Source organism: Pleurodeles waltl, chromosome 5, assembly GCF_031143425.1.
Source record: "Pleurodeles waltl isolate 20211129_DDA chromosome 5, aPleWal1.hap1.20221129, whole genome shotgun sequence".
In the NCBI taxonomy this organism is placed as follows: domain Eukaryota; kingdom Metazoa; phylum Chordata; class Amphibia; order Caudata; family Salamandridae; genus Pleurodeles; species Pleurodeles waltl.
Genome location: NC_090444.1, coordinates 939,421,075 through 939,446,790, shown reverse-complemented (window position 1 = coordinate 939,446,790; position 25,716 = coordinate 939,421,075).

Below are 25,716 nucleotides of genomic sequence, written 5' to 3'. Positions count from 1 at the left end.
GGAGGAGTACTCTATACTTTGGACTCCCAAAGGTGTGGCATATATTCCAATGATTTCATTCATTATGACTAACCCCTTTACATTTGATTTATTGTTGAGTCATGTCACGTATATTTTCTGGTATTCATAGCTGCACCATAAAATCACCCTTCACTGACTCTTTGTCTTCTGATTTTGATTTCATATTTAGCCATGCAGATATGTCAGAGCATGTGAACAATATGATGATGATCCAAGCTAGTTGTTCAAGATGGGATATGTTGCATGCACACAGTGTACAGCCCAGGATTACAACCCTCCCACACAAACACATGCATAGAAGAATCTGCTCAAACTAAAAATTGTATTAGTGTTCTGCACATAGGCTGTCAATCGTTCATGACTATTGGAAATCAAAATGTCACAACTCTGAAATTCCCACATGAAGATGTCATGGTGAAGGTACCCATACAATTAACAAAACAAGGAATATAGGCTTTACGCCATACATGTTAATTATTTTACAAAATATTATGTTCCTCTCACTTATTAATCATACCAGTATGCACTGCTCTCTCTTTCCACTGCCGCTGAAGCCACTCTCATGCGATCTGCTTGTAATATGATGTATTTTAACAATACATGCCAGCCAAGGGTGGCTCCTGTAGGGGCAAAGCTGTGGGGCGAGTGCACAACAACATAAAGGATGTTTTTTTTAAGGAAACTTTGCTCCCCCGTCTCCGCAGCCTTGCCGCTCCTCTGGCTCCCACTCCACTCTCTGCAGGTACAAACTCCCAGCCGGCCCAGCGACCAATCCTGATGCTGCTCTCGCATGAGGATTGGCGGGAGTGCCCTGGCTTGGCGCTCCGCGGCAGGGTGGGAGACTCTGCCTGCTCTCTCTAACCCGGCAACACAGTGCCGAGTTGGACAGAGCCCAGTGTTCATGTGTGGTTAGTCGAGACAGCCAGCCAAACATACATGCGTACTGAGGGGAGTGCTGTGCACTCCCTCTCCATCCCTGTCATCGCCCATGACCCCGCCCGAAAAATAAAAATTATAATAAACATTGTTTATTATCATTTAAATTTTTCATTTTGCCGCTCCTTCTGCTGGCAGGGGCTGCGACACTCCTCCGCCATAATCAATCTGACCTCAGTTTCCTTTTGTGTGTTTGCTTTGCACTCATGGTGGCTGTCAGCTCGCTTATGTGAAACTGTTTAACTTTTCAGTTTATTTGGCAAGAAAAGTCCAGTTAGGAGTTTACAACGCTAATAGCATTAACTCGAGTAAAACCGAGACCCAGTGCATTGCAAATGCTTGTTTGTCTCTTGCATCCAAACAGGTAAACACCCATCATAAGAGATATGGAGAGCCATCGCCCGGATGGTGTGGACACTGGGGATCCACAGCCAGTGGAGCGCCCACTGTTACAGGAGGTGGGAGGACCTGTGACACTGGGCCCGGAAGATCAAAGAGATCCAGCAGAGATTGTTCTCCCAAACTGGGTGGGGTAGATATTGGACCTTCACCTCCCTAATGGCCTGCATTCTGGCAGTGGTGTACCCAGACCTTGATGGGCATTTGAAGGGAGCACAGTAACCAAAAGGGTGTGAGTACAGGGTATATTTCTGCCTGCCACATTGCCAAGTTAATGTGTTAGGTTCTGACATCTCCACCTGGCGACAGGGATGAGCCATGTGTGACATAGTAGATGAGTAACTGTTGTGTAGCTATATCATGTAGTGCATACTGAGGTGCCTTGCCTATTAGCCCAGGGACCTAGGACACAACTGTACAATCCACAAACAATTTGCTCTCCAGGGCTGTATACATTGATCAATCCAGTAATGTTTGTTGTGGTTGTGGATGCAACATCTACGCTTCAGACCACTATTCCTCAGTGTTACAGGCCAAAGGAAAGGAAGTGATAGATCTCTGTTTCCCAGCCATGTGTCTGGTTATGTGTCTGGTCAAATGAGTATATTGGCATCTGCCCCCTAGGAGCTACTTGTGGAGAATGCTGTTTCACTACTGTCTGTAATGTGAAGATGGCTATCACACATGTGACAAAGCATACATTGTAATTTGGGTCATCTACAGCTCAATATTTTCCCTTGGTAAGTGGGAAATGTCAATTGACATGATTTGTGTGCCATAACTGTTGCCAACATTCCTTGTGCCTACATGTCCCTTTCTCTTTTGACAGAATCTGAACACTGCTGTTTCATGCATGGTCTACCTATGTTCATGGGACGATTTTTGTATTCTCTCACATATATGTGCATACCAACTGTGTTTGGAATAGGACATTAGCAATCAGTGTACATTTCCTGGGGTGCCACAGCCAGGAGTGTGTCACCATTGATTGTTAGTTGACACATACTCTCACAAATCATAGTATGTCATTTTGCATGTACAACTACAGTACCAATGAGGAGCATGATGTGACCAGAGTTTTTAGCCACAGTGTGCATTTCAATGGCATTGATGTGATATCATATGGAAATGTGCACTGCACATGTGTAATGGGGAAGGTTTGTTACCTGACTGTTGTCATGCACAATGGAGTGTCTTACGGTTATGTTGGAATCATATGTGGTTGGTACAACCATTTATCCACAGAGATGTGGGTTTGTAGGACCAAAATGGAGACAGTGATGTAGCTTTCCATTGAGCAACATGTTGAGGGTGTTCTACAAGTACTTGCAAATCTTTGTGCCGCTCTAACACACAAAGGACTTATGGTGTCTAATGATGCACGCAGAGTATGTCGTTATAAGAGGTGCCAGAAATTAGTGGTGATTACTCTGGGGCTTGCTGATTCATTGTGTTAAGGATTTTAGGGACATATCTCCCTGACATTTAGAACATTTTGACTACATTGTCCATTTCCATGCCAAATGTGTAGCATATCTGAGTAACATTATTACTACCTCCATGACTCTATTACGACAGATTTCACAAGGTGAAGTGTGCATTGCTGATATGTTTCCAGTGTGACATGAGTATTTCCATGTCACCATCATCAGGCTACTGTATTGTTGTCAGCAGCATGGCAGGTTTTTAGAGCATCATTTCTTATTCTTTTGTTATTGAGTATATGACAAAAAGATGTCTGCATGACCTTGTGTGGGATCTGTGGGAATGAAGTTGACGTAGACCTACTATTGTATGGCAACAAGTAACTGAGGTAGGCTCCATGAAGCAAAAGTATTTAAGGTGATGTAGTCTCCTACTTGTTCAATGGTTACTGTGATTGCACAACTTCTGCTTGCACTTGTAGTTGTCTGAGATCCAGATTTTCCTGTGGGCAACTGTTGATAGTTTAGATGGCATGCACACGCATGATTTGGTACATGTAAAAGCCACTTTGATGTAGTTTGTTGCTGGAGCCTACTTAACATCATGGTAATGTTTGCTAATCCCAGCTGCAGTTCACATGTGTTCAGGAACATGTGGTGACCCTCTTCCTCTTTGTATTTGCATCATCTGCCCAGGCAAGCAATGGAGACAGGGCACAACCAACTGGGAAAGCATCTGGCCACAGTACCTCCAGTAATGACACCACTGACACAGAGGGACCCAGTGGCCTGGAGAGTGAGGGGAGTGCCACCGAGGAGACAGGATCAATGTCGTCATCATCAAATATAACCTCCAGTGGCCGCTCCCTAGTGGTGGTGGACCTATCGGGGCCTACTTCTGTACTATCTTTATCCATCAGATCCAGTTCTATTGTAACCATCCCTGTTGTTTCCCACCAAGATGGCCGTGCCCACACACCCAAGAGGGTGGACATCTCCTTTGGTGCAAGCACCTCTGCCCCAGCCCCGGTTACCCCTGATGCCCTGAGTGAGGAGGCTATTGACCTCCTGAGGATCATCTCTGTGGGGCAGTCTGCCATTGTGAATGCCATCCAGGGGTTGGGCAGCCAATTTCAGCAGACCTATGCTTTCCTGGATGGAAGTCATACTGCCATGTGTAGCCTACAGAGATCTTTTCAGGCTATGGCCTCCTCTCTGATGGCAGACAGTCACCCCCACATTCCTACGCCCTTCCACCTTCCTCTTCCCAATCCAAGTTCCCCATTCCCTTACCTATCCCAAGCACACCAACACATCCACATGCACCTCCCTCAACACACACAAGCAGCACACATTGGCACAAATACCACAAGACACAATGGCAAGCAGACACTCAACATACACCAACAAACACATCAGCCACCACTTCACCAGACACCCCACAAACCCACACAGCACATCTAGCATACCCACAGACACCGGTACAACAGCCAGTGACACATCCACCACACACCCCATACCTGGAGATAGCAGCACAACACACACAGACACATCCACCACATCCATCGTTCCTCCAGACATCACTACAACAGCCAGTGACACATCTACCACATCCAGCATACCCACAGACACTACCCCAACAGAGACACAAACATCCACCACATCCAGTATATATATAGACACCACCCTAACAGACACACAAATATCCACTACCCTAACAGACACAAAAACATCCACTACATCCAGCATACCCACAGGCACCACCCCAACATACACACACATATCCACCACTCTGTCACTCAGCACCTCCACCGACCAGTCCCCCAAAATATGCAAATGCCAACACGCACACATGTAACAAACACTCCCCAAACAGAAGCATACCTCATAGACACGCACATTTAGGACATCTACACCCACACAACAGATTAACATCTTCAACCTCTAAATTCCTAACTCCTTCTGCAGACTGTTCCCGTGTTCCCAAGGAGCGTTTCCTTTTCAACCTTGCACTTCCCCTGTTCCCTCCACCCCGTCACAAAACTAAGAGGACCCTGTAGTGAATCCTAGTTTGTTTTAATGGGATAACAGGAGTTAGCTTAGCCTTTGGCTTGCAGACTCGTGCCCCCGTCACCTAGTGACTTTTAACCTACTTAGCTTGCTCTGTCTTAGCCCATTTAATTATTTAATTCTTCTAAGATGGCTGCCTTTTTTATAGTTAGGCCACTTGTTATGCTTTGCATTATCAGTGTCACCGCGCTAAGGCATCAAGATCAAGCAACAGAGACAAACAAACAGTAGGTGTTCACACTGAGGGATTTTCCCTCTCCATACTTTCGAGGGATTGTTTATATTAATTGCCATCCCAAGCATGTCTGTTATCTATTGTTTTGGAACACACCTACGTCAGGGGTCCTTGTAGATCTGTATAAATACATCACACTTTAGACAGATAATCAGAGGGATTCCAACCAGAGGGCATCGCCTCCATCGCTGATATTGATGCTGCACGTCATCTTGACGCTGACCCAGTCTTCGTGTCCCTGCGGAGTCTGAGATACAGACCTCATTCCAAGGTAACGAGGGTTGGGGGCTCCTCTCATGGACATGGCATTGGCAGATTAGGTTTAGCAAACCCAGCTCTCCTTTAGGTAGGAGGTTATGCCTCTCACATTAGGGTATTAGGGCATCTTACATCTTGTATGTCTTTTTTATGCATTGCAAGATGGTGGGGGGTCTTTGTAATAATGACTCTTGTCTTCACAATTCTGTTTCTTGCATTATTCATTATCCTAATCATTGCAGCCCATGCAACTTATCGCAAATTGCAGTTATGTTAAATAAATACTATTGAAACTTTACTGCATCTTTGTCATTGCCTGTGTTTGTATGAGAAATTATATATCTGTGAGAAAGGGGTAATCTCCATTTAACCACAACACTCTCTGAGATGTCTTATTCTCGAGTCCATGCGTAAAGGCTGCCACAAATCACCTTTTACTATTGTGTTTCTGGAGAGGTGCTGCTAGTGAGCCGGTAAGGTTGGGACAACAGTTGCGTCTTGTTGTAGGATAGGCATAGTCGCCTACAAACAAAAGTACTGTCATCCTTTAACCAGCAGTCTTGCCCAGAGCAAGAGTCAAAACTATGACATGGCACCACCAACAATGGTGTTTAGGCACTAATTTACGGATGCCCCAACTATCACTGTCTCACCGACAACAGGTACCCTAAGTACCATTATACAGAGACGTCCGTGGTCTTTGGGAAAATCCTCCTCAGCTGAAAAGGTAACACCTGATTAAGCTGTAGGTTGTTCGAGCTCGAACTCATAAAAGGACTTATACTCCCCATTTTGGTGTTCCGTTTTTCTAAACAAAAATGGCTGCTGCCATAGACATGCCTGAAAATGCTAGATATGCACTAACACAACATTTATTAATGCATGGCCTTACAGATGATGGCGGGGATGTTACTCTTATAATAGAAGCTAATGAAGCATACCAAACAGAAACAATTTACTGTTGGGTCACCTTCCTGAGGTGGGCCAAAGAACACATACATTCCACACATATGAAATTGCAAACATACCTTTACGGTACCGAGCATACCAGTATCATGAAATATCACTCACACACCAATAGCACCAGAACTGGTTTGAAGGCACCCTACCACATGTATTACAAAGAGTGAGGCTAGGTTCCTTATGTAATGATGGACCAAGATGGCCTATGTTTGCCACATACACACCTCACCCAGGCATACAGAATATGCCAATAGCAGATCTGCGAGATTTATATAATGAATTAGTGACATTATATAGACGATTAGTTCAGTTCGTAATGAGAAACATTGAACCCCAACATCACCGCGTCCAGCACCGCCAGCACCTGGTGGTTACCAATTGGCTACTGGGATTAATCCACAAACAGTGCATACTATTATGGGTAAAGTACCGCAGGAACGGGAAAAAATACTGTTCTGGATTGCCCAGAAAACTAATCAGCTGGAAGCTGTGTTTCACCATACGGGACCACAGGAAAAATATAGACTGCTCACTATGTGCTTGCCCTTTGGGATGGTTCCCTCGGTGGATGACTGCGCCACATGGGGTACAGTCTTCGCTGCTATATTCACTACCACACATGGTATCCCAACACTTGCCAATTTACTGGAAGTGTTAAAACAAATAAAAAATGAGCATGGGGCTGCACCAGGCTTGGATTTGGGGATGAAATTAATGCTTAACTTTGACGCGGTCTCCTCAATAATACTCAGTAACATTAAAGGGGAAGCGGTAGCATTGGCAATACGCCAGCATCTCCGGGAAACTCCACACCAGGAGCAAGAGAGACAGCTACCGAAAATTATTTCAAATACCTATACTAGTATAGGGCGGGATAGTTTGAGAGCCAAACCAAAGAAATTGGAGTTACAAGGTACCACCCATAAGGAAGGTACAAAGCAGGCACAAGAGGGCTCTAAGAAGCGCTGGGACAAACAAAAAGATTTCAAAGATAGAAGAAATAAGAGAGCTGATTCTTCACACCCAGAGAACTCCGAAAGGAGATACAATCTCAGAAATAGGGAGAACATTAAAACTCCAAACAGATATACTGATTCACGTCCCTCTTGTTCCTTTCAGGACGCACCAGATAGATGTAGTGAGAGAGGGGGCCGTCCAGATCGACATCCTGAATACGTGAAAGAAAAGAAAAACTCACCACAGTCTACCATTAAAAAGGGAGAAAAGACTCCTCAGCAAAAGCCACAGTTTAAAAAGAAAAAGGTGGCAGCACTGACAGCTAAAAATGCCAGTATACTTGAGAACACTGTTGAGGAACAAGACGTGGGCAGTGACTCTGTTAGACAGCGCAGCAGAGGTCACGATATGTCGCCAGAGTCTGAAAGATCATCTGGATGCGACAGCAGCTAGCGATTTTATCAAAGTTGAACCAGCGGATGGCTGCGTTCTCCCCCCCCCACAGGGTTTATGATTTAAAAATTCAGATAGAAGGAAACGTGGAGCGCACTATAAGTGTGATATTTTGGGATGAACTTACTAGTGATATCCTACTGGCCGAAAGAGACTGGACACCTGAACACGTCCGTAAGCTCCCACAAGGGGAAAATTTCATTTTGCCTTCTTTCTCCGATCTTGTTCTGGAAGCAGAAAAAGAAGCCTATGCATCTGAATGGGATTTAGCGCAGGCACCTGCATTATATCGAAATCATGTAGGTTGGGACAAGGAGTCTCCTTCTCATTTTATTCCCATTTGGTCTACACCCCACCCCCAGCCACAATATCCTGTCAAGCATGAAGCAAAAGCTCCGGTGAGGGAGATCCTCACCCAACTTGAGTACCAGGGAATAAGTGAGCCCTGTACATCTGCAATGAATAATCCGTTATTCCCCGTTGCGAAGCCAGACCATTCATACAGAATAGTCATTGATTATAGACATTTAAATAGTCAGACACGCACATCTGCTATACAAAATTCACACAGCACAGCACTAATAAACAATGTAGTGCGTAAAAAATATAAAACAACATTAGATTTATCTAATGGCTTTTTCTGCCAGAACTTAGCACATGAAAGTCGGGACCTGAGTGCATTCTCCTTTGGCTCTCAGAAACGCTTTTGTTGTTTACCTCAAGGCTATAAGAATAGCCCTGGGCTATTTTCAGGTCGTGTAACATCAATATTACATGATATTAATTCCAAGGCGTTATCCTACGTGGATGACATATATCTCACAGACGACGACCTTGACAGTCATCTTGCAAGGGTCGATCGGATCATTTTGGGATTTGTAGACCTCGTTTACAAATTCAACTTTAAGAAAAGCAAGATCACTTTTCTCAGTGTATTATCCCTGGGATATGAGCTATCAAACGAAGGAAAGAGCCTGGCCCCACACTTTCTAGAAAAATGTGCTCAACTGCACCCTCCTCACATACTTAAGAAATTACAGTCATTACTGGGTTTCTTTAACTTTGGCAGAACATACATTCCAGATTATGCACAACGTATCAAGCCACTTTATGACTTGGTTCAGCCCAATTTTTCTAGCACACACTGGACGGTTGAACACACATGCATCCTTAGGGAAATGCAACAGGACATGCTAAAAGCTAAACCCTTGCACACACCTGACAATAAAACATATTTGGTCATCAGAATAATTGCTGGTGCTATTGGATTTACTTATGTCACCTTCAATGAGGGTGACACAGTACCTATAGCATATAAATAATATTTATACTCCAATGCAGAACAGCGTTTTGTACCTACAGAAAACATTCTGACGGCAGTTCAGATGGCCGTCATAAAAAGAGGCCACTTGCCCAGGGGAAACGTATTATTGTTGTCTCCCCAGTACCGGCCTTAGAGGCTGTCACCAAAGCAAGCTTTCCTAACGCTAAAGCATTACATCCACATTGGATTCAATGGGCAATATCTCTGACCGCCACTGATGTCGATTATATTTTTGATCCAAAACTTCATACACAAGAGTTTCTCCAGTAAGAATAAGAGTATCCCGCTCCTCTAAATATCTTGCCACTGGACTGATACCATACTGTCCTATACACTGACGGTTCAGCACAACCAGCTGTAGGTATTAAATATCAATACTCCGCAGCTTGCGCAGCCGTGAACGGATTGATGGAAGATGGAGTCTTCCACCCACACAATACCTACACGCAGACCTTAGGGGACTGCACAGCCGAGTTGGCTGAACTTAAAGCTCTAATACTAGCGCTCGAACATACCAAGCCAGGAAGCCTGACTTTAATGGTCTGTGACTGATACTACTGTGTTCAGTCTTACAATGATTATCTTAATCATTGGAAGCTGAACTGGTTTAGAGATTCTAAAGGGAACACCATTAAAACAAAATATTGTGGGGGAGGGTGGCTGATCTTAAGGATAAGCTACTGCGTGTCCATGTAGTACATACATTGGGACACCAGCGTCTAGGAGTACACGTTACCGGTAATACATTGGCTGATGAAGCGGCCAAGGCAGCAGTAGCTACGAGCTTCTGTGGCTGCAGTGACCCGTTCACAGACGAGATTGGATAATGAAATATTGACTGCCGTTAAAGCTTCGGCTGCAGGCAAGCCCCTTCCGAAAGGATACCCTACAAACTATCTTACCATATCAGTGCGCAGAATGTTGCCTATACAACAATTCCTGGGGTTGGAGATCGAGTGATCCCCAACGAAGACCAGAGGTTAGATCTAATTAAAGCAGTGCATGAGGGTGTCGCTTCTACACATGCTGGTATATTGGACACGATAACACTCCTACAGAAACGCTTCTGGTGGCCTGGTCTATGCAGATGAACAAAAGAGTATGTCCTTTGCTGTGACATTTGACAGCAGATAAAGGGTTCTAATATCAAATGCCCACCACAGACATCCCTCTTAGTGTCCAACAGGCCACTACAGTGTGTGTACCTGGACCATTGTGGTCCCTTACAGCCTGATGGTTCATACAAATACATTCTAGTTGCTGTAGATTCTTGTTCTAGATTCCTGTGGGTATGGCCACAGCGGTTGGCTGACGCTCGGACTGTTATAAAAGACTTGCTGATCTTTATCGGTACATATGCGGTTGCAGCATTCCATTCGGACCAGGGCCTTGCATTTGTCTCTAAGGCATTCAGGGACACCATGGGGACAAAACGGTCGTCGCGTTGCTCATTCACATTTTGCGAGTCGGTACCGACTCGCAAAATGTGAATGCGACTTGCAAATAGGAAGGGGTGTTCCCTTCCTATTTGCGACTCGCAGTGCGATGCAGTATTGCTTTGTGATGGCGAAAGCGGTCGCAAAGCAATTCGCAGTTAACACCCACTTGAAGTGGGTGGTAACTCATTCGCAAAAGGGAAGGGTTCCCCATGGGACCCCTTCCCCTTTGTGAATGTCGCTTAAAATATTTTTTCAGAGCAGGCAGTGGTCCAATGGACCACTGCCTGCTCTGAAAAAATTAAACCAAATGGTTTCATATTTTTTTTGTATTACAACTCGTTTTCCTTTAAGGAAAACGGGCTGCAATACAAAAAAAAAAAACTGCTTTATTAAAAAAGCAGTCACAGACATGGAGGTCTGCTGTCTCCAGCAGGCCACCATCCCTGTGAGTGCAGGGACTCGCTATGGGGTCGGAAAAAGCGACCCACCTCATTAATATTAATGAGGTGGGTCTTTGCGACCCCATAGCGAGTCGCAGAAGGTGTCTGAGACACCATTCTGCATATGCTTTTGCGAGTCTGAAATTGCGAGTCGCACCGACTCGCAATTTCAGACTCCCAAAACCAGATCTTGCTACATCTGGCCCTTAGTGTCTTCAGTCTTCTCTGCTGGGGGTCAGTTTAGCAGTCCTTTTCTTTCTTTTTGTCTTATTCTTGAGATTGTCAGGAATCTGACTAGCTAGGTTCAGGGGAGCTCTTAAATCCTAGATGTAGGAGCATTACAGGGGTCAGAGGGCAGTAGCCAATGGCTACTGTCCCTGAGGGTGACTACATTCTCCCGGTTTCCGCTCCCCTTGGGGAGGGGGAAACAGACCTAACCCTATGGGTCCTTTTCTTCCAATCCAAGATGGAGGATTTTGCAAGGAGAGGGTCACTTCAGCTCTGGACACCTCAGGGGTGGTCCTAGCTGAAGTGATTACTCCTCCTTGTTTTTCTAACTTTCCCGTTGGACTTGCCATCAAAAGTGGAGTATTGCCCGGGGGTCCGCATCTCTACTAGCTGGAGTGCCCTGGGGCACTGTAACAAGAGACCAGAGCCTTTGAGGCTCACCATCAGGTGTTATAGTTCCTGCAGGGGGGAGGTATGAAGCACCTACACCCAGTGCAGGTATTGCTTCTGGCCAAAGAGAGCACAAAGGCTCTCACCCCATGTGGTCAGAAATTTGTCTGGAAGTGGCAGGTTGGCACAGACCTGTCAGTCCTGCACTAGAAGTTTGGCTAAAATACAGGGGGCATTTCTAAGATGCCCTCTGGGTGCATTTTTCAATAAATCTAACACTTGTATCAGTGTGGGTTTAATGTACTGAGACGTTTTGATACCAAACTTCCCAGACTTCAGTGAAGCCATTAAGGAGCTATGGAGTTAGTAATGACAAACTCCCAGCCCATATACTCAGTATAGCCACATTGCACTAACAATGTCTAAGAATGGACTTAGACACTGTAGGGGCATATTGCTCATGCAACTATGCCCTCCCATGTGGTATAGTGCACCCTGCATTAGGTCAGTAAGGCCTGCTACAGGGGTGAATTACCTATGCCACAGGCAGTAGTTTGTGGGCATGTCACCCTGAGAGGGGTGCCATGTCGACTTTGTCTTTTTCTCCCCAGCAGCACACACAAGCTGCAATGACATTGTGCGTGTGCGTGGTGAAGGGTACCCCAGGGTGGCATAATACATGCTGCAGCCCTTAGGACCTTCCCTGGTAACAGGGCCCTTGGTACCATGGGTACCTTTTACAAGGGACTTAACTGTGTGCCGGGGGTGTGCCAATTGTGGAAGTAATGGTACATTTTTTAGGGAAAGAACACTGGTGCTGGGGCCTGGTTAGCAGGATCCAAGCACATTCTCAGTCACATCAGCATCAATATCAGGCAAAAGGTGGGAGGGGGCTACCATGCCAAAAGGGGCACTTTCCTACAAGGTGCCATTGCATTGTGTTTTGTTTGGTATGGTAAATATTTAATCTTGTGTAGTCCAATGTCATCATGTATAGTGTTAGACCTGTCCCCCTGATATGGATTGTACATTTGTCTCATGTCTGGAAGCTTGAGTTTTGCTTGTCCAGACCTTGAGGGTGTTCGGTTGTGCTAGCTTCCTTTGCATTTGACTGTGCATGTGTCCATTTTGCTGTGTGTACTTTACAGCTACTTCATCTAGAAGAATGGTCCATACTGTTGCTGTGATTTCTTGAATTGCACTTCCACATTCCTGAGAAACCTGAAGGGCCAGTTCCTATAGAAATGTTGTTTTAGGGGCATGTGCAAAGTGTAATGTGGACCAGGGCAGCATCCTTCCGTGTGTGCTCCTGATGCCCTCATCCCTACTGTGCTAATATTGTTTGCATAATGAACATTGGATATTTGTCTGTCTGAATGTTGTGCATCACATTGTCCTTCCATTGTGTTGCAATATACGTGATGTGGGAGTCCATTGCAGGGCAGTTTCATGGGAGGGGTGTTTGTGCTCTATGACACATTCATACATGTGTGTGTTCAATCAGAGGACAGCCCATGGCATGTGTGCAATATGAAGGTGTCAGTTGTACTGGTAGATGTGATGTTGCTGTGTTGTTGCTGTTGTGTGACACAATGTTAGGTACACTTCACTGTCCCTGTGCCTGAGATGATCAGATGTCTCCTTTTGTGTAGTGAGGTGGTACAGTGGCCTGCCCAAAGGGACCATTTAATGGCTGTGAAAGTGTTATTCTTTTTGAATGACTTCAACTATGGACACTATGAGACGTGTACTTGGTGACCATAACGTGGGTCCCATATCATGTGGACTATGGTGCGACTAGCTATTGTCAAGGTTTATGGCACAGGTAGGTGTGTGTGCTTACCATTGATTGCGCCCAGAGCGGTGTGGATTTTGGGCACCTTTGATGAGCAGTAGCAGCAGCAGGACATGTGTGATGAGCTCCATGGTGGCACAGGACGTATTACTCTGTTAGCAGGTGAGCTGCTTCCTTTATACTCTCTGTTTCCACCAACTTGTATGTGGTGGTTAGACCACCACAGTCACATTAATGGTGTACAACATCATAATGAGTCCAGCAGAAACCCTGTCTCAGTCATCCTGTTTGTCCTGCCTCATCACCGCAGCGGTCTATGCTGCCTGGTGGTGCCGGTGGATCAGCAGCAGTCTTTGCTCCATAGGCCCTCCAATATCATAATACAGGGGTCCAACCGCCAAGCCGATGCAGGGGTAAACTTACTTTAAAATAATATATATGTATGCCCCCATGGGGGAGTCGGCCCGTTTTCAGAGGAAGCCGACCCCCCCAAGTGAAATCCCTGGTGTCTAGTGAGGTTTAAGGAAGGCCTTGTGTTGGAAAATAGATTATTGGTAAGGGCAGGTAAGTACCTACACTTAGTAGTAGGCAACTAACCTCCACTTAGGTCCAGTTAGGACTCAATAAATTAAACCCAGCTCAACCCTTGGTACCTTGACAATGAGCGACAAGGCTTAACTTAGGAGAAAAATGTGTAAAGCATTTAAAAATCACAAGACAGTAAATAAGTAAAACACAAAACACAATAAAAATCCAACACCAATTTATAAAAATAGATCCTATTTTTATCTTTAAAAGTGACACCAAAACGATTAAAATCGGATAAGAGGAACCGAAGATATGAATTTTTTAAGAATTAATGCTTTCTAGATCATATAAGCAACTAGCACTCAAAAGGTTAACAAACAAAAGGTCACACTGGAAAGGAACAAAGTCCAGAGTTCAGGCCAACCACAAGGTTACACTGTCACACTTACTTTCAGAAGTGTTTCTTGATTCAGGAAAGTGGTCCACAGCACCAGCCAAGGATTCAGAGGTTCTGGTTTGCTTCTTGGGGTCTGGGACTACAACTCCCACAGTGCACCTCTTCAACCTATGGTGTTGCTACAAACATCTCCAAACTTCTGTATCTTCTTCCAGAGGTCCTTTTTGGGTCTTTGAAGTGTCCCCAACTTGATCAAAGGTTCCAGAAGCTCTCAGGTTTCTCCTTGGAGGAACAATTCCCAGAATGCACTTGTTCAGAATCCTCAAATGGCCACTGGACTTGATGCAGGGGACTCTGGTTAGCAATTTTTCACCTGTAGCAAACAGAGAGTCCCTCCTTGAACCAGTTGAAGCCAGGCAAAATCCTTGTTGTGGTGAAGCCCAAGTGTGCAGCTGGTGCAGTCTTCCATAGTGCAGTGTCCAGGTGCAGGTCAGGGGTCCAGCAGGGCAGTCTTTCTTCTCCTGTAGATTTTCCTGGTAGGGATCTCAGGTGCGGGTGCAGCTCTGCCAGTTTTATCCTTGTTCCTTGTTGAAAAACAGGGGAGTCCTGGTTCTCCAATCAGATGCAGGGTCCTTCCCCCTGTGATGACCACTTCCTGGGAAGTGGGGCAAAAGTCAATCCCTGGGAGCAACATTCACCAAAAACGTCCATCATGGCTGAAACAGATTTTTGGAGGTTACATCTGGCTGAGCCCACCCACTGGTGTGGCTAAAAATCATAAGCACACCCCTCTACTACCCTCTCCTAATCTAATCAAGGGGGCACTTATTTGTCTGGAGATGTAGAATGTGCAGGAGGTGCTGGGCTACTCCAAATGTCCTTCTCTGCCTTTGAAGACCAGTTCAGCAGCCCTTCCCCTTTCTTGCTTTTCCATCTACTAAGGGGAGTTCTCCTCCCACAGACACATTCCTTTGTGTTCAGCCTAGGCTACTTTACACCTCATCAAGGCAGCCTGGCCAGGCTGCCAGAGGTTGGCCAATCAGAGTAGAACACTACAGGGCTGAATTTGTCAACTTTTTAGGTAGAGTTTGAAACTCTTTACCTGAACAAGTTATATTAAATCCAACAAGTTGTGGGATTTATTATAACAATTAATTTGACACTGAACTTGAGGTATCTGACACTCAAGGGGACTCTGTAAATTAAAATAAAGTCTCCCCATTTTGGCCTATGGAGGCCATTCACTACAATGAGGGAAAACAAATTTGGCTGTTTTACCTCACCAGGGCTTATAAAACTATTTGTATAAGGTCCCTGCCTATAGTTACATGGCACCCAACACCAGGGGTACATTGGTACCTTAGGGGTGACATAAAAAAATAAGGTAGGTGAACACTTTGAAAGTACTTTTTATTCCAAGGTCGAATTTGCATTTAACTTTAATTTAAAAGCAGCAAGCAAGGCAGGCATGCCTTTAAGATGACCCTGGGTACCTCAGCAGTGCACCTATGGGTGCACTACCTATGCTGGGGTCCTTAAACCTACAGGCCCCACCATATACTAGGGACTTATAAGTAGATTGACATAGCCAATTATAGTTAGCCTAATTTGCATACTTATTTTATACAGAGCACAGGTACTGGGACTGGTTAGCAGTACCCAGGGCACCATCAGAGTCAGGAAAACACCAGCAAAAAGTGAAAAATGGGGGCAAAAAGTTAGGGGGCTCTGCAATCAGCCCTGTTTTCTCACACCTTGTTTGAAGGGGAGAATCTCTCCTTTCAAACGAGGCCTTCCTGAACGGTGGGGAGGCCCATTTGGGCCCGTTTTCCCCACCGGAGCAGGAAGCATCCTTACCTCCGCTTCCTGCTCCGTTGTGGAAAACAGATTGTGACATCAGCCAGCCTCACAATGCGCTGACATCACAAAGGGGTGGGAGGAGACACAGAAGCTCTTCCGTGTCTCCCGGGGGGGGGGGGGTTTAAATAAAGAAAATCCTCCTGTGCAATGCACCGGAGGATTTATCAAACCCCTCCCTGGTCACTGGTCACGACCCACACCAGGGAGGTAGTGTGGGCATCGGCCAGTGGCCAGCGTCCGCAGCTAAGAGGTTAACATCTTTTATATTGTGCCTGCTTATAGTTACACTGCAGCCAACCCTTGGAGCACACAGGGCAGACCTCAGGAGTGACTTATATGCAAAAATAAGGTAGTTTGGGGCTTTGGAAGCACTTTTAATTCCAAATTCAAATTTGGGGTTAATTATATTTTAAAAGCAGCTAGCAAGGAATGACACCAAAAAACAAAGTGGTGCACCAATGGATCCCCTCACTCCACTGGGGACCCAAGCTTGCATGCCCTACCACATACTGGGTACTTAAAGTAGGTTGTCATAACCAATTATAATTGCCTAATATATAGCATATATATATATAAACACACACACACACATATATATATATATATATATATGTGTGTGTGTGTTCATATAAGTATATATATATATATATATATATATATATATATATATATATATTTATATATATATATATATATATATATATATATTCCAACATACACCGATGCCAACTACCCTGTAGTTGGCTGGACTGCCCTTGCTCCCCCCTCCCTTGTAAATGGAATTTATTACAGAGCCAAACCAGGACTCTGGAGTAACTCTGAATGAAATAATTTCCTAATATAAAGATCTTAGGACACCAGACCAGAATTTGACGTCTTCTTTGAAAATGGCTTATGGTAAGCCTTTTGGACCTAGGGCCCCATCTTGACAAGCCTTCATCAAAACCCGGCCAATTTCTGCATTAGTGAAATCCTCCTCAGCCACAAATGTACCATGGGTGTGTTGTGTTTGAGTATTTACTACTTCCCATACCTCTTCTGATGAGTTGTTTATTTGTGACTTTATTGGGAATACTTCAGCAATTTGTTTCACCCAGGCTGTCTCAGTTACATTCGAGTTGTTAACTGGATTTTCTACAAGGTCTAAATGGTTAATCATTGTGCAGAATTGGCTGGGATTTGACTGTTCTGCAGCGTGTATTAATTTTGACCGAAAAAGGTCCTTATGTTTGTTTTTCTCCTTCCTTTGTATTTCAAGTACAAATTCAAGTCCACTCTTCACCGCTGATCACAAATGTTAGAAATGGGGTCTTTGGTTGGCAGTCAGGTAACCCCTTGTCCAAGTAAGGACCCTCATTCTAGTCAGGGCAAAGGAGAAACACACCTGGTTAACCCCCACTCACTCCCTTGGTAGCATGGCACAAACAGGCAGGCTTTATTACTGTGTGTTGGTACAAATAGTTTGCACATTGCTTCTGGGTTAAGCCTGCCTGCTTGTGCCAAGCTAACAAGAGGGTGGGTGAGGGTTAACCAGGTGGCTTCTCCTTTGCCCTGACTAGAGGGAGGGTCCTTGCTTGGACATGGGGGCAACCTGACTGTCAATCTAAGACCCCATTTCTAACAATCCTCAAGCACCTGAAGGAGATTTGTAATGAAATCACCAGACAATATTATGTCTGAGTCTGGGCAGACCTGATGATACTCAGTAATAATGGCCAGTAATTTCCCTTTTGTGACCCTCTTCCAAGGCTCTCTTCAATAGATGTTATGCAACAACAAAAGGGGTCTAGCTTTTAGGGCCCAGTTAGCTAATTTTATTATCTGAATATCTGAGTCTACTTGTGGAAGTTCTTCTACGTCGATTCTTATGTCTCTGCAAAAAATATGCAGCCAAGCCCCCACTTGGCCTACCTAGTCACTTATGCTTAACTGCCTTTATGTGGTAAGACACAAACCCTGTGATTGGCAAATCATGTTGGGACTACGTTTCTTGAAGTATGATTACATCCATGTTGTTCCAGCTTGCTGGGGGAAGACCACTTTGCAGTAGTGATTTAACACCAGCTATATTCCACAACAAAAAGCATAAGGACTTTTGATTTTGACTGGGATCTTTTGAAGTTCCTCCTCGAGCGTTTAGAGGGGCATTTTAGACCTGTTGGAGCCAATCCCATTAAAAGGCTGTTGATTTTAAAATAGGAACCCCTTAAGACTGTTTTTGATGGCTTCAATCAAGCAGGATTTTTTTTTTTTTGTATTGAGAATGGAAGGGGCTATCTTAAAGACTTTAATTTGACTAATTCTATGCCCCAGCTTTCAAAGATGGAGGAAAAGGACATAATCAGATCCATTGTTTCAGCGGATTTCCTTGTGGTAAGTGTATTTTCTTGTACATTGTTAATAATTGAGGATGAGAATTCCACCGCTATTAAATCTGCTGATGTTCAGTTTTAAAGTGTCGGAATCTCTTGTAGTAATCTTAATATATTGCCTCTGTTACGGACCTCATGGGGATCTTGAGAAAAATAATTTTGGCTGAAACAGAAGTTTTGACTCGCATTCATTGCTACTCAAGTGGCTTATCTGCTGGTTTTTACCCTTCCTGGCAGCAATTTTATGCAGTGTGCTCATATTACATGAGAGCAATCAATGATTCAGGATTTGATGATAGTCTTCATCACCCGAACCTGCTAACAGCTTTGCAGCTGTTGGTTACGCCTTGGCAAGAGAATTATTAGATGGCTTTAAAACCTGAACTGGTGTTCTTGGTCCGACAATAATGACCAGTCGGCCTGGTGCTCTCACATTAACGATGACCAGTGTATTGTTAGCTTTGTCAGGTCTAGATTTACTGGATTTGATATGTGGTGTGACATTTGCCCAAGCTGAAGGAGAATGTTGTTCAGCTATGAAGGAACTAGAGGGACTTCTTCCTCTTCTGGACTCCTTTAGAATTTCCGTTTCACATTGACTCACAGGCTTAATTCTGGAGTTTGTCAAGATGGCAGATCTAGCCACCGTGGTTGATGGTTCAATGCTGTCCGGATTACCACTGTTCATTTGCGCATCCGCCACAGTGGTTACTATTACACTGTCAAGTGGTTAAATTGAAAAAGGCAGGGTTTGCTATTACAGTTAAGGGTGGAGGGGAGTCCATAGCTTTACTGGATACTTGCACATGTGGTCTACTTCTTGTAGCTTGCTTGGTAAAGATTGAATACATATTTCCTGGTTTCCCATTAAGTTGTATTAGCTTTTTCCTCCCTTATCTAGTACGCTAGTGGTGTCTCTTGGATAAATTTACTATAGAGGTGGTTTTAAATTCATCATCAGTGAGGTCAGATTTTGGTTCAGCCAGATGGTGTCCAGCCAAAACCCCCCTGTTAGGGGAAGATAAAGGTTCTGCTGGTTCATCTTTCAGTAAATTGTCATTGTCTCTTCGCTGAAAGCAGTAAGACGTATCAGTTTGAGATTCCATGTTGTTATTAATTTTACTAACTGACTGTGTATTTTATTATTATTCCCAGTAAGTCTAGAAGAAAGGCTAGCTTGTCTATAATTGGGCCTCGTGAAAATTGCTGAGGAGTTGGAATGTAAGCTGTTTGTTCTCTTGTGAATGAAGATGTTAATGAATCCATTCTTTGGCTTATGCCAGTGATATTTATTTATTAAGCTGTCCCACCAATGCGGAGTGTGCTGCTTATGCTCTGGTGGATTGTTAGACTTAATTTTACTGTTCAAAAGCTCGTCCTTAGAATGAACGGCTGTTTCCATGAGGGACTGTTCCTTAAAATTAAGACTGGCAAGGTGGTATAATGGCGAGGAGACTGCTAGGCCTTCTTGCAGTAATGATGATTCCTCAGCGTCTAGTGATTTATAGCTTGACGCTTTGATTTTGTCCACCTGCTCCAGAATAGAAGCCTCCAACTGGTTCAATTTACAAAGGGATGCTATAGGATGTTGTTTTGATTCAATCATCTCCAAGCATCGCTGATCTGTGCAAGGACTAAGTGCTTGTGTGCCTTCCACATCAATAGTTTGTGTCTCCAGAGCCTACATTACATCAGCATTGCAAGAGATGAAAAGCGAGCAAGACCAAGGGCTGTCCGCTTGTGGGTTATTTACGCCAGCAGGTGGCACACTAGTTGTATAAGTGATGTTTGTGCTTGATGAAACTAAAAAGGATGGTGAGCTGGGAATGGTAAGGCTTGATAACAGTGGTGGAGTGTGAACTTCGACCACTATTTCCTGTACAGATTTGGTCAAGTTCGTCAAATTATTACTAATATATTTACTTTCTTTATTACTACTAGCCAATGTATTTGTTGAAGCGAGGTCCTGTAAAGCTTGATGCGATCTAGCTCCATGCATAGTATTTTCTTTTGCTGGTAGCTGGGCTTGTTGTGTGGCAAGCCCTATGGAGACAGCAGTGACAGCTTTATGAGGCGTAATAGGGTAGGAAAGGCCTGATACATTGATGAGTATTGCATATATTGCTACCATAGGATCTTTCAAATAAGACAGAATTGAATCTCCCGGGATGAGACACTGACTAACTGGCAATTAAATTTCCCTTAGTCACCTACTTGATGTACTAATACCCTTAGGAGGTGACCTCTTACGTGCCTTGGTGATTTGTGGATGACATGGTTTTCCTGACCTCATTTTTAACAAAGTCTCCAATCACTATAACAATGCGACCCACTAGATGACTTCTGTTAATGATCAATTTTGGTGGTCAAATACAAGTTCTAATCCCAACTTTTGGCATATGTTGGCACTGGAATCAGACTAGAAGCTATGTGAAACCGTGCTGGATCTAAGGAGCTATGACTGAAATGACACTTGACTGTGGTGTTGACTATGGCACTGAATACCTCCAGCAGTTCAAGAAAGTCTCATTGGTGGTCAACGCTCCATCCAAGCGAGGTAATAGCTGATAGTAGGCAAAATTCAGTTGTAGAAACGTGACTTGAAGAGGGTTCCCACAGCGTGAGTCAGCATGAGCCAGTTGTAGGGGCCATTGTAGGAACAGAGAGGGAGGGCAGACCACAGAGTGACGGCTGACGTTTTGGGCTTCAAACATGCGAGCAGGTCTCACTGGAGAGCACACAAGCTGCACCCAGTCCTAGCAGGACCACTTCCGTGAGTCCCCCAAGGCGCATTCTCAGTAGCAGCCGACTATGGCTGCCACGCTCGCAACAATTGTAATGAATGGGACTTTAAGATCATGAATCCTTTGGAGCTTGCGGAGCCTCCTAGGGCCTTTGGGGTCACTTGAAGTCACTTGGCACTTGGCTATAGCAAAAAGCAGAGAGTAGAAGGGAGGAGGTTTCAGGTATAGTAACTATGCTGCCAACGATACCTAGCGAGGAAGCGGCAACCGGTACTGGCAACTGGTACCGGTAAGACCAAAGTTAAACCAATGGCAGGTCCCCACAATCAGTACAATGCCATAGTGCGTAGCACGCAGCGCACTAACGTCCTTCAGCTCCTTCGGTCCTTACAGCTCAGCTCGTGCTCCCGCTCCATCCACGGGCCTCTCAACAGTCTCTGCGATGGCCTCCTCAAATTTCCAGATTTCCCCTGTGCCCCGGCAGCCCCACTAGCTCTGAAGCACAGTTGCACCAAGGCTTCCAAGACGCTATTCCACGCTGATCTACCACCTGCGCGCATGATGTAAATTGGTTATTTGAAAGGAAGTTATTGTAATACAAAACAAAAGGTGAATGATTTAATATTAAACAAGGATTAGTGGACATCCATGATATAACTACACAGAGGAGCGCACCAATAGAGTTACTTAAAGGGTGCCCCAAAATGTTGTCAAAGTGACTTTCTTATTTTACCTAGAGCCAGTTATACATGAACATCTTGCCATGAACACACTGCCACTATAATTAATCTTTAGTGGTTTTTAAAGTCCTTGGTTTCTTTAAGATTGTGTCCACAATAACAATGGTGATGCAGTTATAATGTTTCACTGTTTTCTGAAACAAGATATGCACATATTTACTTGGGCTTACTCATGTTTCCGTGATTGTCAGAAAGGAGTCAGTGGCGTCCTAAGGTTATTTCACAGTCTGTTTGACACAGATGTGTGCTCACACAGCTTCTTTAAACTTTTATCAACCTCATTTTAGAGGAATCTTTAGGTTCTAATATTTTCCCCTTCAACCTTTCCTAAAGACAGTTTACCAATACATAATATTTATGCTGGTTTAGATCACATGATACAAAAACCCCTGTTAGCTGTGCCCATCAGTACAGCATGAATAGCTGGAGACCGGGATGTTAATTGAAGCAAGGGCATTTTGCTCTTCCAGTCAAAACGTCACATTTCTAGAAGAAGGATTTGAGTGGTCCATTTACATGGCAAATTAGAGAATCAACTGTATGAGATGAGGGCAATAATTCTTCATAATTCGATTTCTTTCTCCCATATTTTTATTGTGTACCTGTATTTATTTCTAATTAGGCCCTTGTCCCAATTGGGCCGAGAACGGATGGAATATTTACTGCACCCTGTGAACACTGGCACTGAGGTTGGTTATTTATTGGGGATACAAGTATCAACATTAATTTAATATTTTCCCCAGATAAATGTAGGTGTGACCTTCCAATATGTATGATGGATATATGGTGAATGTACATGACCCTTTATTATCATCTCTTTTCTGGGCAAGTTATTACATTTCTTGAAACAGCCACACATTAGTATAGTGCAAGGAAAATCGGTCGGTTTCCAGGTTTTGATACTAAGTCAGTGTTCTGTACACAGAGCCAGCACATTGCCGCAAGGACGTATCCATGTGTTTATTTTTCTTTGCACAGCAAAATGCTTAAATAATAATCCATGGACATTTTTTTGTCACCATTTCTGGCTTCTTCTATTGCAGTTGCTTTAAAGCAAACAATAAATGAGAAAATAAGCCTGTAGCTATAAGGATTCCTTTTCTACTTTTTGCTTGTAAACATCTTTTTGGAATACTGTGAGAAATTGGGCTGTTGGTTGGCTGGGGTATGAGCCCTGGTCAAGCAACAGCCACAATTGCAGGGCGTACCACAGAAAGTCACTAAATTAACCTCAACTTAACCAGGGGTAGCTTTGCACAAAAAGCAGTCAGTCTTTACTTAGAGGCAATATGTAAAGTATTTATACCTCACACAAACAGCAACAAAGTGACACACAATGCAAGAAGAAACATACACCAATTTAAAAACAGAGTAAATTTTAATACATTATTTGACACCAAAACAACAAAAATCCAGTAGAACCAGAGTTATGAATTTTTAAAGGTCTTAGGAAAGATCAAAGCACCAGTCACAGACATCTATTTGTACAAAACCGGGTCAAAGTAAAAAAAATATGTTCGACCACAATGGAGCGCGGGTCAGATGCTTGAAATGGATTAGACCTAGTTAGTGGTTACTTTTGGAGACATTTTGAGAAAAATGTTCTGGGAAGGTAAAGTGCAGAGTGCAAGGCTGAAGGCAGTGTCCGAGGAAGGAGCGTCAGTGTCGGGGAACCTGCTTTGAAGCTTTCTACATTCAGACTTAGGGCCTAATGACTATTTTAGTGGATGGAATACTCTGTCACAAATATAACGGATATTCTGTCCGTCGTATTACAATCTCTATAGGATGTAATGGTATCTTAATACGGCGGACAGGATATCCGTCACATTTGTGAGGGAGGAACCCCAGCCGCCGAGATCATAATCAGGCCCTTAGTCTCTGAAATAGAAGTAAAAAATCTCAAGTGGGACAAGGCAGAGAGCTGTAGCTGAAGACATTTCTACAAGGCTGGATACCCCTTTGTTGAAGGACAACTGGACAAGATTTGCGAAGAAAGTATCAGGAGAAGCCACAAAGTCAATCCCACCAGTGATGCACCTCGGGAGGATTTGTGAGCAGGTTGGTTTCAGTCTCCTCCTAGTTCTCAGAGAAGTTTTTGGTCCTTTTTTGACGCAAAAGTGGCACAAACTTATCAAATACAATTGTATTTTGTAAGTGTGCGCTGCTTTTGCATAAAAAAGCGGCACAAATGCAGCGCTAAAAAAGTATAAATATGGGCCTAAACGTGTTGTTGTGTTAAATCTAATTGTAAATGAGGCCTTATAGGTTTTAGGTTTTAGGTTTATGTATTTAACATGTGTAGTTAATTAAAACCGTTGCATGAATAAATTGAGTAAAAGCATGAAATGTCACAGGAGGCAATTTTTGGGACACCAGTTAGCACCTTAAGGTATATTTTGTTTTTAACAGTTGGGAAATATGTGATGTATTGCAATATATTCATTTATATTGTATATATATATATATATATATATATATATATATATATATATATATATATATATATATATATGCCTTACAATATGATTTTTACTTAATACCAATTGCAGAAATATATTAGATGAACATATATGCAAGAGCCCTGCAGATGCAGTAGGGTATCGCACAGCACGTGTTGGCTCTAGCTTGGCTCATATTAAAATATGTTCGGACTCGGTTCCTCACAGAAACTATAAAGTACTGTTGTGGACAGAACGTGTTTTTTTTATTTAAAATAGATTATGCTTTGGCCCATAATTTCCACAGTAGAATGATCCATTATGTGCACATGATTTGAGTCTGTATTGAAGTTCGTTGAGCTTTTTATTGTAAATACACAATAAGCACTTTTTAGAAATCAAAATGTTGATTTATATATGTTTAGACAAATAATAAATAGACATATATCATTGTCGTTGAGGGTGGTTTTGAGGGGTTCAGACATTCTATGACTGCATTTCTGCAGGTACAAACCACTAGGTGATTAAGCAATTCCCTTAGATGGCGTCCATGTTCAGTTAGAAGTTCCAGACAAATACACACTACGTTGAATATTGTTTCGTGGTACTGAATGTATTTACTTGCTGAGAAAAACTGTAAATCAAATAAGATTCCATACCAAATTAAACTTAGCTTCTTATGATTTGGTGATGTCCTCTACAGTGAGAGCCTTCAAATTGACGTATTTAAATGCTTTTTAAATTCAGTGCCTGAGAGGGGAGCAAGGTTGGGTAAATGTTATGTAAACATGAAAGTTTCGAAGTACTTCCTGAAGGAAGATGCTTGGCCATTGGTGCTAATACTCCCTTGCCAGATTTTGTGATCCAGGGTGCCAAGCTGTGTGTTTTTAAGCTGTTGGCAAACCTTAAGAAACGAAGTGTGCGTAGCAAGGTTTTGTTTTAGAGGCCTGGACTAAAGACACATTGGAGTTTAAGAAGAACAGTAAGGGATGCATAAGGTAGTTCGGTACATTATTGCTATTAGCTGATCTAGGACCTGGAAGTCTGTCCCACTCATTATTATGCTCACTTATGTTAAGAGTGGGAATCAGTTTTGCACAGAGGATCTTTTGTAGGGTGCCAAGTATTCGACCCTTCAATGATCTTGACTATGTTACGGGCGGTAATTAGGGCTCATGCTTTTTTACCTTTATTTGACTCTATTCCTGGGTGAAGGAATCCCTGCTGTTAATACCGACCACCAGGTATGTACACTGATTTTAATTTGAAGTGGTTTTCCATTTTAGCTTCAGGTGCCTGTTT